Source organism: Protopterus annectens, chromosome 3.part1, assembly GCF_019279795.1.
Source record: "Protopterus annectens isolate FY-2018-M chromosome 3.part1, PAN1.0, whole genome shotgun sequence".
Classification (NCBI taxonomy): domain Eukaryota; kingdom Metazoa; phylum Chordata; order Ceratodontiformes; family Protopteridae; genus Protopterus; species Protopterus annectens.
This window is the reverse complement of record NC_056732.1, coordinates 1081220862-1081237632: the sequence shown is the minus strand read 5'-3', so window position 1 is coordinate 1081237632 and position 16771 is coordinate 1081220862.

Genomic DNA, 16771 nt, shown 5'->3' with positions numbered 1-16771 from the left:
CGCCCTGTGTAACTGCCTGTGTTTTTATATCCTTGAATTGGTGCCTGATAATTTTCTCTGGTCTCATGTATATGTCTTACACTAATCTATATGTATGATCTGTCATGTCTTATAGCACTGTATACTAGAAAACATTTAGTGTAAATACTGAACTCTGCATCCCTTATTTGCACCTATAGTACACCACTGTAACTCACATGCTGTGTCACTCACTTAAATATTATGCAAGTCCTCCTTAATCCTGTCCAGTTTAACTCAGTTACATTTTCTGGATACCACACTTTGTTCATGTTGCTTTTATTAGATCTGACTGGTGATGCAATCCATATTGGTTACCTCAAGATATATGAATTTATGCTGGAGATTCTGGAATGTCTCCTCCTTTTCATAATCATCATCATTAACACCTTCATTCCCATGTCCAGATTGGATTGGGGTATCAAGTTAGCTATCACCACTTTTCTCATCTGACAGCCATTCTCCTTCCTTCTTCAGCACTTATGCCCACTTGTAGAAGGCCTCCTCTCACACAATTCATCCTTACATTTATCCATCCAGCTCTTGGCTGCACATCCTTGTCTCCTTTTGCCTTCTTCTTGTTTTTCTCAATTATATTTTACCAACTCTTCTGCCTTAATACATGTGTGACTGAACCAGCATACTCTGTTTTTCTTGACCTTCTCTGTAATTGGTGGCATTCGCTATGAAATCCTCATTTCATCTGTCCCACAGTATTCTTCCTGCTACTCATCATTGGAACTTTACCATTACCTCAAGCTTTGTCAGCTGCTCTATTTTTACTGTCCAGGATTTTGTGCCATACAGAAGCATCAGTTGCACCATTTTATACACTTTAGTTTTCAGCTTATTCAGTGTTGTTCTGTCACATACTACCCCTTGCGGACTGTGCCCTCTGGTTGCAGCTCCTCTGACTCCATCTTTGTTCTGCAAAGTAGGTGGGGGTGTGTGTGTGTGTGTGTGTGTGTGTGTGTGTGTGTGTGTGTGTGTGTGTGTGTGTGTGTGTGTGTGTGTGAAAACGAAATGGTTTGTAAGAATATGGGCAAGGATTTTCCTTCTAGTGGAGAGTAAGGTGGTTTTGATAGCTTCCACATACTGGCTTATGTCCCGCTATTAAACTGGTAACATATATTTCTATGGTAAACCATGGGTAAGAAGTTCAAATTTCTTATGTATATATTATATTTTTAATAAAGAATAAGTGAACTGCTTCAAAAGAGACCAGTTTTAGCCATAGCCAGAGGTTGAGGAAAATTAATCCAAATTGATAAACAGAAGCATTATGTGTGGGAAAACTGTGCAATGACAAGTCATATAAATTTTGATCAACAGCAAGGACTGTAAAATAGCATCAGCAAAAGTAAGTAAGTAGAACCAAATACTCATTCATTCTTAATACATGTTTTAACCAGTAAAAGAGCAGGAGTTTATGCTAGCAGTTGGAGGATGCTGAGCAGAGAAAATGAGCCTGGTTAGGGCACCAGTATGGGAAATTATGTGCATGCATGCACACAGCCACACATATACACCATACACCATATACACTTACCTATGGGCAGTTTGGAGGACTGCCAACTCATACACAGTTCATCTCTGAGATACACCACCTCACCAGGTCTTCCTCATCTGCACCCCTCAACTTTAAGGAGCAAAAAAAAGAGGTCTCTTCCTGGCACTCCTCTCTTAAGGAACAAGCTAGGTTCTTGTCTATTCTTCCTCATCTGAATCCCTCAACCTTAAGCTGAGGAGCAAAGAAAAAAGTCCTATAAAAAAAATTCTTTAATTTAAAAAAAAAAAAAAAAAAAAGGAGCAAACCACTTACTACATCTTACACCACAAAGTGCTAAAGTGTTTCAGTCACGTGCCCTGACTGCACAATCAGTCTCAGCATCCATTTCTGTACCGACATTAGAAATGCTGGTACTGCACCAACAATAATCTGCATCTTCCTATCATGCTCCTTAGTACCCTGTGCCTGGGGCAACTGCCCCCTTCACCTCACTCTAGCAAAGCCTCTGCTCATACCTCAGCAAAGAAATGGAAGATGTTTCACAAGTGCTCAATATATCAAGCTAATATGCAAAGTAAAACTCCAGTTCCTGTGAAAATGTTATTACTGCCAGCACCACCATAGACAATTATCATTACATTTTGTTCTTCTGTGCACAATAGAGCATTTGTCAGTAATCTGTAATTACTACAGGATATATCCAGTTACTGAATTGATTATTTCCGTATATGATAACATCATAACACATTTATTCTAACCAAGAACTGTTTATTTGCTTGTCATTTCTGAATTTCTAAGACCTGATAATGGAAATTCATTTAATAGTTATAAGTTTGCAGTCTTTGTCAAATATTTTGGTTTTTAATGTTAGAAAGTGACGTCTTTATAAGCCATAAAAAACATGTTTTTTGGACATGTTCAAAGATTTTTGCACACCTCAGGAAATGTCTTGCAAATAGCTTGTGACAAAAATATGCTTTGGAAATTAACACTTGATTTCACAATCACTGTAGCCAGTATTTTTGCAAGTTACAATGAATCCACTCTGATATGTGGAATTAACATTAACGATTCATCAACAAAACCACACTAATATTTTGCAAAATGATGGCTACCTCAGGAAATTTGTGGCAATACTATGTACAGGCCAGCTGGGCACAAAGCACTTAATTAGATGTGGACTGCCAGTCAGACAACAACTGGGCACCTAGTACAGCGGAATATACACCCTGTGTTTATACAAATATCATAAATATCTCAGATAGTGGTTTGGTTTTCAGGGTGACAGTATCAGCTATATTACTTTACTGGGAGGGACTAGTAATGGCAGGAAGAGCTAATTTATTTATATTATAACTTTGAACTTCTTTACAGGATTCTATTTACTATGCATGCAGGCACAGAGACACACATAGTCATGTAACAGTGTGTGTGTGTATGTGTGCATGGGGTGTTTGTACTGCATTGACAACTGCATCAGAACCCATGCGGCTGTACATTTCATGAGACCGATAGGAATATTTCTGCAAGACACAGCAGATATGAACATTAAAGTCTTAAAATACAAGCACGCCAGCAGTATTCTGCAAGTTTTATTACATGAGTGAGGCTGAGATTGTAACGGACTGCATACTGATCATATGTCACAGAAGAATTAGTACTGACAGTGTTTCAGCACAGCAGTTTCCATATATAGTTTCATATATATATATATATATATATATATGAAACTAATTGACACCATGTATCATGGGGATAACTTTTCAGAGGTAAGGAGTGAATCTTTCTATGAGTACATATAATTATCAACCTGTGTCTCATTTTATACTGGGAAAAGCACAGTAAGGATAATAAAATTCACTGTCAACGATATTCAGCATTTACAGTGATTTTACATGTTGTCATACATTTCTTGGTATTTGTTCCTGTACAACATAATGGAAGTGACTAGTTATGAGAATGTTCATGGATTACAAAACAAAGATGGTTGGGATTAATTATGAGAATGTTCATGGATTACAAAACAAAGACGGTTGATGTACCTTATTATACACAGTCTCATCTGTCCTGAAACTGCTTACCCCCTGTTTCTGAAATAGTTTCTGTTTGTAAATTCTTGCATTTACTGTTGGAAACTCCTGGGTTCTGGCTAGTGTGATTCTCAAACAATCTGGAAATATATCGCTGATTGATAAGTATATTTCTTGGCATTTTAACCTTTCAGAGTTCTGCATTGTCTTAATTTTGCCTGACTGAATTGTTTTATATATTTTCTGGCATTGTTTTCTGTTCTCATCTGTCCTGAAACTGCTTACCCCCTATTTCTGAGGTGGAGTTTATAAAACTGGTCTAACAGCCTCTGTGTTATTTAATTGCTTCAAGGCTTGCTGATTTAAAAATAGTTTCTGTCTGTAAATTCTTGCATTCACTGTTGGACACTCCTGGGTTCTGGCTAGTGTGATTCTCAAACAATCTGGAAAGATATCGCTGATTGATAAGTATATTTCTTGGCATTTTAACCTTTCAGAATTCTGCATTGTCTTAATTTTGCCTGACTGAATTGTTTTATATATTTTCTGGCATTGTTTTCTGTTCTCATCTGTCCTGAAACTGCTTACCCCCTATTTCTGAGGCGGAGTTTATAGAACTGGTCTAACAGCTTCTGTGTTATCTGATTGCTTCAAGGCTTGCTGATTTAAAATAGTTTTCCCTTGTACTATGCTACCTCATATTCCACCTATGCTTGTCCAATACCAACTACAAAGACTACCATACAAACCCACCTTCTCCCTCACTCTTACTCCCATTTCCACTCTGTCTCCTCTTTTCTCATTCAGCCCAACCCTCTGCACCTATTCCACCCTAAACTCTTCTTCTCTAAAGTCAAGACACTGTCACCTGCTCCAATCTACAATCTACCAAAATTCATGCCTGACAGACCAATATGGCTAAAGGATATCTCCTTCAACAACCTAGTCCAAGCTGGTGATATCCATCCTACCCTGGTCCTACATCCTTTATTAACAACACTCATCCCTTACCCTCTTTCTCCTATCCCAACACCCTAAAGATTTTTACAATTAATGCACAAAGTCTAAACAACAAAGTATACCAATTTCAAGCTTGGTTAAGCCAAAACCAATCAGATATCTTAGCCGTCTCCGAAACCTGGCTCAAGAACTTTATCTCCAACTCTGAGATTCTGCCCCCAGGATTTCTCAGAAATGACTGACTAAATAAAAAAGGTGGAGGCACTGCCCTAGTCTACTCCAACCTTCTTACCTTAATTCCCCTCCAAATTCCAATTCCTCAATTCCAGAACACTGAACTAACTGCTGGAATTCTAAAACTAAATAAACATAAAAATATCTGTATCTTTGCCCTATATATCTCACCTGGTAACAATATCCCTACACTCGAAAATATTCTCCTATGGGTCTCTACTGAAATTAACTACGAAACTTATATCCTTGGTGATGTGAATATTGACTGGAATAAAATCAATTGCCCCTCTCCCTCCCTATCCATTAACCTCTATAACTTCACTCAAATAATCCTCTCCATCACTTGACCTAACAAAATAAACCCTCCCGGATCCACTATAGATTGGATCCTAGTCTCAGAGCCAAATCAAATAACCAATTCAGGCACAATTCCTGATACCTTTAGCGACCACCTCCCAGCCTTTATGCATCACTCAACTAGTTCTTCCACACACCAGCATCAATACATTAAAACTCATAACCTCAGTAGCTTCAGCCCAACTACTTTCTCAAATACTTTCAAACAAATGAACTGGCAAATTCTAAACATCCTTTCTCTTGACAAGGCTATAGAATACTTAACTCTGTCTTCCTTTACTTTAAACTCACTAGCCACACTAAGAAACAAAAGGATAAAAACTAAAACTGCTCCTTGGCTATCCAAAGAGACAAAACAGATTATGCACCACAGAGACAAACTATGGAAGCTTTACCAAAACAATAAACTGGCCAATACCTTGCTCCAATATAAACAGCTCTGCAACCATGCAAAACAACTAATCACCAAATACAAATAATCCTACTATATCAAACTTTAGTCCAATAGCAATAAACCCCCCAAAAATTCTGGAACTCAATAAACTCACTCCTCAATCCAGGCTCCAAGAACAATCCCTTTCCTGACCCAAGTAAATCTGACCTTGAGCTAGGCTCTGAATTTAACTAATTTTTTCATAGAAACTATTATTACCCTCACCAAGACATTTCCCAATAATAACCCAGCTGCTCTACAATCTCCCCTTCTAACTCACCTCATCTGTTTGAACTCAAACCCATCTCCACTAATAAAAAAAAAATTTTGTCCAAATTTAAACTTTGCTCTAATTCTCCCAATAATATTCCCTCTTTCTTCCTAAAATGTGCTGCTGATGGCATTGCTCTCCCAATCAGCATCATTATTAACAGATCCATAAAAGAATCATATGTCCCCAAACTCTGGCGCTCAGCTTATATTCTTCCTCTTCATAAAGGAGGCAAAAATACCAGCATCTCAAACTTTCGCCCCATTGCTTTGCTCTCACCAATCTCAAAAATCCTAGAAAAATGCATCCACCTCCAACTTATGCCTTTCCTGACCCAAAACAATCTTCTCAATCCTACCCAGCATGGCTTATGTCCATGCCATAGCACAATAACCACTCTACTCTCTTTCCTAGAAACTGTCAATCAAGCCTGAGATTCAGGACACTTAGTTTCTACTGTTTTACTTGATCTGTCTAAAGCCTTTGATATTGTTTCCCACAAGCACCTTCTCTGTCATCTCTCAAACCTTAATCTGTCACATAATGCTTTATCCTGGTTCTCCAGTTATCTATCAGACAGATCACAGGCAGTCAAATGGAAGACCTCCATCTCTTCCTTCCTACCTACCCCAACTGGTGTACCACAGGGATCCATCCTTGGGCCAATGCTTTTTAACATCTTCATCAATAACTTTCACACTGCTATTCCTGATGCTAAAATCATTCAATATGCAGACGATTCAACCTTAGTCAGCTCTGCCTCAAACCTCTCTCAGTTGTTGACTAAACCCAAACTGTCTTCTCAACAACTGAAAACTGGATGCACTAAAACTTCTTCTCTCTCAATGCAAATAAATCAAAGATTCTCCTATTCCCTCCCACAAAGACCCTGTCCTATAATAAAAACAACTTCAAGTGTATAGTCAAACCAACTCACCTATAGAAGTGGTCCCCTCTGCCAAACTACTTGGCATTACTGTAGATGAACATCTCAAGTTTGATATTCATATTCAATAAAATATTAAGAAAACCCACCAAAAGCTAGGTATGCTGTATAGGAATAATCGCTTTCTCTCCAACTCTACCAGGCAAACTCTGGCCTCAATTTATCTTCTTCCTTCCTTATTATACGGAGCCCCTCTCCTAACCAACCTGCCCTCCTCTATCACCTCTAAACTAGAAAACTGCTATCTTTAAATTTGCCTCTAAATCTAAAAATACCACCCATCACTGCCTAATCCTACAATCCCTGAATTGGTTTGAACTCCCAAACTACCTAGACTATCTCCAACTCACTACTGCATATAGACTCATATTTCACCCAACAAAATGTGCTACTCTAACTAACATCCTTCCCCCTTATACACCCAACAGAGCTCTCAGATCTGAAAATCAGAACTTAATTACTATCCATAAACCTAAATGTCCTGCTGGCCAACTTCTCCTATCTTTCTCACTAGGCAAAAAATGGAATTCCCTTCCCTCCACACTAAGATCCATACCAAACTCAGAAAACTTCAAAACCCAACTATTCAAACACCTGTCTACTAAATGGAAATGTACCTGTCTTCACCAACCTAATCAAATGGGTTCTCTCTCTGGTTCCCAAGCTCTACAACTCTCATAGCTATCTTCCTATGAGCCTAACTAAGCTCTCAACAATTTCTATAGCTTCTCTCTAAGTTCTCAACAACTTCTACAGCTCCCCTCACACAGCCCAACCTTGTAAATATTGTAAACAGCATTCTACTGTTGATATGTGTAAGTAAAGTGTATTTACATTTTCTTAAAAGGTTTGTATGTAAACTGTTTCCATACCTAACACATATCTGTTTTCCTCAAATGAAACTGTATGATCCCTACCTTCAAGCTTAATGAATTTGTTAACTATGCATGATATTGAATGCATTTATGAGTAAATATTCTACATAATATTGGGCTGGATTTGCAAAAGCTTGCACGGAGTGCAATAAGAGTGTAGGAGCTCATGGCGGCAATATGTCTGCCGTGCAATCCAGGTACTGCTGGCAGGGGCATGCACGAGAGCTGCTAAAGCTACTCTTGCACGGACAGCATCATGGTATGCAAATTACCTCATTTGCTGGTGAAAGCCATGCAAATGAGGTAAATTTGCGATCCAGGAAACACTAACCTGTCCGTGAAAGATTAGTGTTAGCTGCAGAAATGTACTCCGTTGGTAACGGAGTACCGTTCTGCAAATAGCTAAACGGAGCTATGACAGCTCCAAATAAAGGATGCATACAGTTGAGGAAGAATGCCAATGGCCAAATATTTTATTTATTTATTTGTTTATTTATTTATTTCCAGTTTGGTTACCGGGGAAGTCCACTGGGCCAACATGACCCATTTTCAGTGGAGGCCCGGGGAGAAAAGCTCCAAGAAAGCATTGTACAAAATCTGTTACAATAAAACACAGGAGTATACAAGATAACATTGTAAAAAGAGTTAAAAAAATAAGAATATTCACAAGCATAGTTAGCAGAATTCCTAGAGAGAGATGTTACGGGTTATACAGTTTCCTTTAAGCAATGGTACTGAAGTGTTGACTGTGGAAGTCAGTTACATATATAAAGCGAGGAATTCTGGATATGCTTGCTTAACATGCATGTTTTCGAAGTAGAAAACTATTCACAATATTTACATTATTTACAAAGTTGAGTCATGTGAGCATAGCTGTAGTAATTGTTAGAAGGTTAGAGGGAGTAAAGTTAAGGAGTTATAGGAGTTATAAGGAGCTTGTGAAGGGTAATAGGTATAAGACTATGGGGGATTGTAGAGAGTTAAAGTATGAAAAGAAGGGACCCCTAGGGTATAGACTTAGAAAGGAGATTAAGTAGTGTGGAAGCAGGTACATTTCCATTTAGTGGACAGGTGTTTGAAAAGCTGGGTTTTGAAGTTGTCAGAGTTAGGAGTGGTTCTTAGTGAGGTGGGGAGAGAATTCCATTTTTTGCCTAGAGCATATGAGAGGAGAAGCTGGCCAGCAGGATGCTTAGGTTTGTGGATAGCAATTAGATTCTGGTGCTCTGATCTGAGAGTTCTATTAGGAATATAAGGGGGAAGGATATTAGCTAGAGCAGGGCATTTTGTAGGATGAAATACAAGTCTATGTGCTGTGGATAGTTGCAGGTAGTGAAGGCGGTTTGAAAGTTCGAGCCAATGTAATGATTTAAGGGTGAGGCAGTGGTGGGTGGAATTTTTTGAATTTGTGGCAAATTTAGAGATTTTATTGTAGCAGTTTTCTAGTTTGGAGGTTGTAGAGGCAGACAGGTTGGTTAGGAGAGGAGCTCCGTATAATAAGGAAGGGAGAAGATATGTAGTGGCTAGAGTATGTCTAGTGGAGTGAAAGAGAAAGCGATTGCTCCCATACAACATACTTAGCTTTCGGTGGTTTTTTTTAATATTTTGTTGTATATGTGTGTCGAACTTGAGGTGTTCGTCCACAGTTATGCCTAGGAGTTTTGCAGAAGGCACCACTTCTATGGGTGAGTTAGTTTGGCTAAGAACTTTGAAATCATTTTTGTTGAATGAAAATGTCTTGGGGGGGGGGGGGTAGTAGGATTTTAGATTTATTTGCATTGAGAGAGAGGTGGTTATAGTGCATCCAGTTTTCTGCTGCAGAGAATGCAGCTTGGGTTTTTGTCAGCAGTTCGGAGAGGTTAGTAGCAGAGCAGATTAAGGTAGAATCATCTGCATATTGAATAATTTTTGTGTCAGGAATAGCAGTATGAAAGTTATTGATGAAAATGTTGAAAAGCATGGGCCCAAGAATGGATCCCTGAGGAACTCCAGTTGGGGTAGGTAAGAAGGAAGAGGTGGAGTTCTTCCATTTGATTGCCTGAGATCTGTCAGATAGATAGCTGGAGATCCAAGATAATGTTTTTGGTGAGAGGTGAAGGTTTGAGAGATGGTAGAGTAAGTGCTTGTGGGAAATGGTGTCAAATGCCTTAGACAGATCTAGTAGTACTGTAGAAACTAGGTGACCTGAGTTTTGGGCTTGATTGACAGTTTCAAGGAAGGAGAGAAGAGCGGTAATGGTGCTGTGGGCAGGGTGGAAGCCATGCTGAGTGGGTGTGAGGAGACTGTTTTGGGTCAGGAATGGCATAAGTTGGTGGTGGATGCACTTTTCAAGGATTTTGGAGAGTGGAGAGCGCAGGGCAATAGGGCGGAAATTAGAGACACTGGTATTTTTGCCACCTTTGTGTAGAGGTATGATATAAGCTGTGCGCCACAGTTTAGGGACATAGGATTAATTTATGGATCTGTTTATGATGATGTTAATTGGGAGAGCAATAGCATCAGCAGCATAATTTAGGTAGCAGGGGGGAATATTGTCAGGAGCATTAGTACATGGTTTAAGTTTGGAGAGGAGTCTTTTTATGAAGATAGTGGAGATGGGTTTGAGCTCAAACAGTACAGGAGGGTTGTTAGATGGGTTTGAGGGGGAAGTGTGATGGGCAGTTGGGTTATTGTTAGGAAAGGATTTGGTAAGGGCAGAGATGGATTTGGTGAAAAATGAAATGAATTCAGAGCCTAGTTCCAGATTGGATTTACTTGGGTCTGGACAGGGATTATTCTTTGAGCCTGGATGGAGGAGCAATTTTATTGAGTTCCAGAATTGCTTTGGGTTTTTATTGTTATTGGACTGGAGTGTGATATAGTACGGTTTTTTGTCCTTGGTTATTAGCTGTTTTGCAAGGTTACAAAGCTGTTTATATTGAAGCAGGGTATTGGGCAGTTTATTATTTTGGTAGAGCTTCCAAAGTTTGTCCCTTTGGTGCATGACCTGTTTTGTTTGTTTGGATAGCCATGGAGCTATGTTTTATTATTTTATATCTTAGAGGGGCTAGGGAGTTTAGGGTGTCAAGGAAGATAGAGTTGAAGTAGTCTAAGGCTTTGTCAAGGGGAAGGGTATTTAGAGATTGCCAGTTCATTTGTTTGAATATGTTTGAGAAAGTTGTAGGGTTAAAGTTAGTGAGGTTACGAGTGTGAATGTATTGATGCTGGTATGGAGAAGAGTTAGTGGAGCGATGGATGAAGGCTGGGAGGTGGTCACTAATGGTATCAGGAATTGTGCCAGAGTTAGTTATTTTATTAGGATTTGAGACTAGGATCCAATCTAAAATGGTTCCAGGGGGATTTGTTGTATTTGGCCGAGTGATAGTGTGGATTAATTGGGTAAAGTTGTAGAGATTGATGGATAGGGATGGTGAGTGGCTGATGATTTTATTCCAGTCAATATTAATGTCACCTAAGATATAAGCTTCATAGTTAATATTGGTGGATGCCCATAGGAGAATTTCTTCGAGAGTTGAGCAATTGTTACCAGGTGAGATATAGAGGGCAATGAAGCATATATTTTTGTGCTTGTTTAGCTTTAGTAGTCCAGCAGTCAGTTCAGTGTTTTGGAATTGTGAGATTGGAATTTGGAGAGGAATTAAGTTGAGGAGGTTAGAGTAGACTAAGGCAGTGCCGCCACCTTTTTTAACTAGTCGGTCGTTTCTGAGAACATTAAATCCTGGGGGTAGGATCTCTGAGTCAGAGATGAAGGGTTTAAGCCATGTTTCAGATATAGCTAGGATGTGAGGTTGGTTGTGGCTTAGCCAAGTGTGGAATTGGTGGGTTTTGTTACTAAGATTCTGTGCACTGATGGTGAAGATCTTTAGGTTATTAATATGGGAGGGAGAAATTGAGGGGTTGGTGTTGTTGTTACAGTGTGTAGGACCAGGGTTGGGATGGATATCTCTGGCAAGGATTATGTTGTTACAGGCAAAATCCTTTAGCCATTTGGGTTTGTTGTGTATGTGTTTAGGGAGAGTTGAGATTAGGTTAGGTGAACATATGTTAACTTTTCAGGGGAGGAGGAAGGTTTTACGGTGGAATAGGTGCATTGGGTTGTGTTGAATGAGGAAGGGGGGATAGAGTGGAAATGAGGGTAATAGTGAGGATGAGGTGGGATTAGTGTGGAGGTTACTTTTGTAGGTAATATTGGGCAAGTAGAGGAGGAATATGAGCTAGTATAGAATAAGGGAATTAGGAAAAGAGAAAAGAGGCAATGGACATGGAGGATGTGGTGTTTTATGGAGACCATGTTGAAGAGGAGAGAGAGAGAGAGATATGTGTGGATTTGTAGGGGAGAGAAAGCTGTGGAAAAAGAGGGTTTTATAAGGAAAAGGCGGTAAAGTAGGAGTTAAGTGAGAGAGGAAGAGGGAATGGGAGATGGGTGGAGTATAAGTGGAAGAGTATTGGTGTGTAGGCAATTGGTGGGAGGTATTGTGAGGTGGATAGGTATTGAGTAGTGGGGATAGGTGGGAGGGGCAAGAGAAGTATAAAGGTAATTGTTCAGGGGGTGTTTGGGAATTGGGGGTAGGGTAGGGGAGCGGAGTGAGCCCGCAGGACGAATAGAGCGGGAAGAGCTGGAGAGAAGGTGGCTGGCAGAAACCAATCAGCCAGCTATGGGATAAAAGAAAGACTGTGAAATACTGAACCAGCAGAGGTAGGTCTGGGCTGGAAAGTGTGAGGGGAGAAAGGCAGTAGAGCAAAGCACAGGGTAGAGCAGGCCAGAGGGGTAAGTAAGTAGCAAGTAGAATAGGAAAGAGGGTAGACTTATAGGAAAATGGAGGAACAGTGCCACCTAGTGCTACAAAAAGTATGTGGCATAGAGCTTAGAGGGTAAGAGAGTAAAGGGGTAAGCTGAAAAAGAGCTCAGTAGGCTGCTTGGCTAGTGCAGGAAAGTTCGGGAGCTGTGGTAGTGAGCACAGGTAGTAATTAAGTTAACAGATGACAATACATACACTTTATCTTGAGAGGGGCTATCTGTTTGAAGCTCTTTGAGGGGTTCTAGCAGAGTCTCGCTGTAGAATCTCTTATAGGGGAAGGTTTCAGGGAATGTAGTGAAGGGGTGGAATGTAGCTCGTACAGCCAAGCATCTCTATGTTATTGTTTGCACTCTGCAGGGCTTGACAGAGAGATTTTGCTCCTTCATCCCCAATGTCATTTGCTGTCAATCCTGTTTCAGAACCCATCCCTATTTCCTTAGGTCCAATCGAAGAAAGGCGTTCTTTTCTTCTGAGTACTGCTGCACCAGTAAACCTATGTAGTTGCTGTAAGTTATTGTTTGGACACTTTAGGGCCTCGGACAGATGTTTTGCCCCTTCATTTCAAATTTCAATCTGTACCAGGCTCTTGTTCAAGCTTCCCTTATGACTGTGAGTTCCACAACTAAGCAGAATTCTATAGAATATATAAGGCCATTGGCATTTATAAATGTTTAAAAATATAACAATTTAACTTTTTTTTCCTGATTTCCAGTGTTTAAGCATAGCGCAGCACCGCACAAACATGTGGTGCTTATAAAAACATGAAAATAATTAAAAAAAAGCCAAAAATAGGCATTTTCACTAAAAAGCTTATTCTGCCATGCAGGTGAATGGCAGGCTGAAGACAACATGGCCACTGAGTAGTGGTTGCTAAGGGGAAGAAGCTCAGTGTGAGAGATGTAACCATGTATTAGTAGGCAATCCTATGCAAATGAGGATAAGGATAGTGAATCCCAATTTTCCCCAGCATGTGAGCCATGTCCCAAGAGTGTAAAAGTAGGAGTAGGTGAGTAGAAGAGTAGAATATAGGTGACATCATGAGGGGGTGTGTCAGACAGGCTGTAAGTTAACTGGAGCACAGTGGCTTATGTTTGCTTTGAGTTGCTCAGGATTGCAAGAGGCGTGCCTACAGTTGTCCTATATGAAAACCTCAAACTAAAGGTGCACAATGTTAAAAGATAGGAAACTCCTTGCAAACATGCACACAGCATGTGCACGCGTTTGCGCTTGTTTGCATGATGCTTCCCCCCAGGCGGAAACAGAAAGGCAAAAGGAAGGAAAAGAAGTAGTAGGAAGTTAACCAAGGAGAACTAGCAGAGCTGCCAGGTGAAATATATCAGAATGAGCCAATTATACAGGCAGCAGACTAGCCCAGCCCAGCACTTTAAACTCTGCAAACACCATCCCCCCCTGTTTTTTCCCAAGAACTCTGCAACACTGCAGTATACAAAAAGGGAAAGCTTAAAAAGCTTAAGTCAGACAAAATGTTAGGTGCTGCTCTTGCTATCATAAACCAACATGTGCAAGTTGCTGAGGGTGGTGACATTGTGAATGCTGCTGAACAACCCACAGTGCGGAGATGGAGAAGAGTGTACAGATCCAAGGTAACCTACCAGGGGCTACATGAGCTGGAGATAGTGGAGCTCTATAGGGTGGACAGAGACCTCCTACAGCAAATTGTTGAGCTGTGCCGGCCACACCTCACACACAGAACCAACAGAGGGGAACCCATCCCAGTACCAAGGTATGTGTTGGCCTAAGAATACTAGCTACAGGTACCTTCCAAAGACCAACTGGTGATATGATGGGGATTTCACAGGCATCAGCATCCAGGGTACTCCACCAGTTCCTGGATGCCATGTCAGCACATGTCGGTGACCACGTATATTTCCCCAGTTCCTGTGAGGCATTGGCCAGCAATATGCGTCTTTTCCACCAAATAGCAGAATACCCTGAGGTAGTGGGTGCAATAGACTGCATGCACATATGCATCAAAGTACCACCCGGTGAGCGAGGTAGGGTCTACATCAACAGCAAGGGCTTCCCCTCCATCAGCTGCCAGGTCATGTGCGATGCCCAGGGCATAATAATGAATGTGTGTGCTGGCTGCCCTGGAAGCTATCATGATTCCCACATCTGGCATCTGACGCAGCTGTACCAGTGATTTGCCAATGGGGACATCCCTGATAGTCACCTAGTGGGGGATGCTGGATACACACTGGAGCCGTGGCTGATGTCACCCATCAAAAATGCACACACACCTGAACAAGAACTCCATAATGAGGCACACGCACAAACAAGAAACATAATTGAGCATGTGTTTGGGATGCTCAAGTCATGGTTCTGGTGCCTGGACTCATCTGGTGGAGCCTTGCAGTACTCATTAACTACATGTACCCAAATTGTTATGGTATGTGCCATGCTACACAATATGATCCTGAGGAATCAGCTGCAGCAGGAACAGCATGGGGCAGGGCCAAACATCCCCCCACCATTACCAAGGCCTGCACAGGCACAGCGTGACTTGGAGGAGGAATAACCTGAGCCTTCCCCAGTAGGCAGAAGGAGGCATGCCCAGTATGCCCTGGCCTTGGCAAAGAGGCAACGCATAGCACATACACTGACTCAGTAGGAACCCTGGAAATGACACCTCTCTCTGACTCACACACACAGTAAAAGGGATGCCTAACTTGACACTACCTGTTTTCAAACATGTATAGGGAGTGTGCTATGTGCATCCGACATAGGCAGCCCTACAGCACCACCTGAGGCATGAGTGCCCTATTTTAAGCAATATAAAGCACTGCTAAGCACATTTTACCATTACTGAGCATATTTAAAATCAATTGCATGTAGCTGCGCACCATGCTAACCAGAGCAATGTCGGGCAACGTCGGGCAAAGTCGAGCAAAGTCGGGTAAACACTCTCACACCTGCTTTACTGTTCCTTAACCAGTCAGGTCTGCCCAGCAGGAAAATAAAAAGCAGTGACAGGGTTCAAACTCAGGATACTATGCACTATAGTCACAGTACTGAACCACTAAACCATGACAGCATTTCACTGGCACAGACACAACTTAAGTCATTCAGACATACCAGTTGGGGGGGGGGGTCACATACCTAACAGTCACAGCCAGCAGGACAATTGTAGACAAATGCAAACACAAACAAATGCTGTATCATGCCCTCTGAAGAGGCATATGAGTAAACTCCCCCCAGGCCTATGCAGACAGATAACAGCAGGCCAGGCAGTGTGATGTGGGTTGGGTAGGCTATGAAGTCACAAACTAATATGCGTGTAATTGGAAGCTAAGGTCTGTAGTACAATGGTATGCCTCAAGCCAGTATGATAGGCAACAGTACAGACTGAAATGGAGTACCTGACATAGCAGTGCAGGCCTAGCAAATGTGTATAAGTGTCAGGTGTACCCCTCATCCTATGTGTACCCACAGTAACAATCAGGTGTGCCCCCCGGGTAGAAATGTACAAATAATAGCTGTACCACCTGTATGTAGAAATGTTGATAAGTCTATGCAAATTGACTCATGGAAGCCCTGCAGGCACAGCGTGCTTCCTGTCGATGTACAACACAAAGGTGAGCCCTGAAGTAAAAAACAACTTGAATTTTCACACACATATATAGTGTGTATATATATATATATATATATATATATATATATATATGCCCATAGTGGGCATGCTCACACACTTAAACAAATTTAGCAAATGTCAGTCAACAACATACTGAAAGGTCGTACTGGGCATGCTCACACACTTAAACAAACAAAGCAAATGTCAGTCAACAACATACTGAAAGGTCATACTGGGCATGCTCACACACAAACAAATGAAGCAAATTTCAGTCAACAACATACTGAAAGGTCATACTGGGCATGCTCACACACAAACAAATGAAGCAAATGTCAGTCAACAACATACTGAAAGGTCATACTGGGCATGCTCACACACAAACAAATGAAGCAAATTTCAGTCAACAACATACTGAAAGGTCATACTGATCATGCTCACACACTTAGGCCATGTCTGAGTACAGCAGTGGGCCACACATATCTGGCAGTTGCAATTCTTACTCCAGACAGATGTCACTATTCACCAATCCTGCCTTGTGCACACAGTGATATGAAAGCAGACCCATATAATACATTGGACCCCTGTCATAATCAGACTATGTAATACAAGTACTTAAGGTGTTCAAACAAAGTGAAAATCCAAAGAAGATCAATAAATCTCCGATCAGTATCATCAAGAAACAATGAGCACTCCTAACATTATCCAAGCCATGTTCTGGCAAAAATATTGCCAAAGAGTCCATAGAGAAC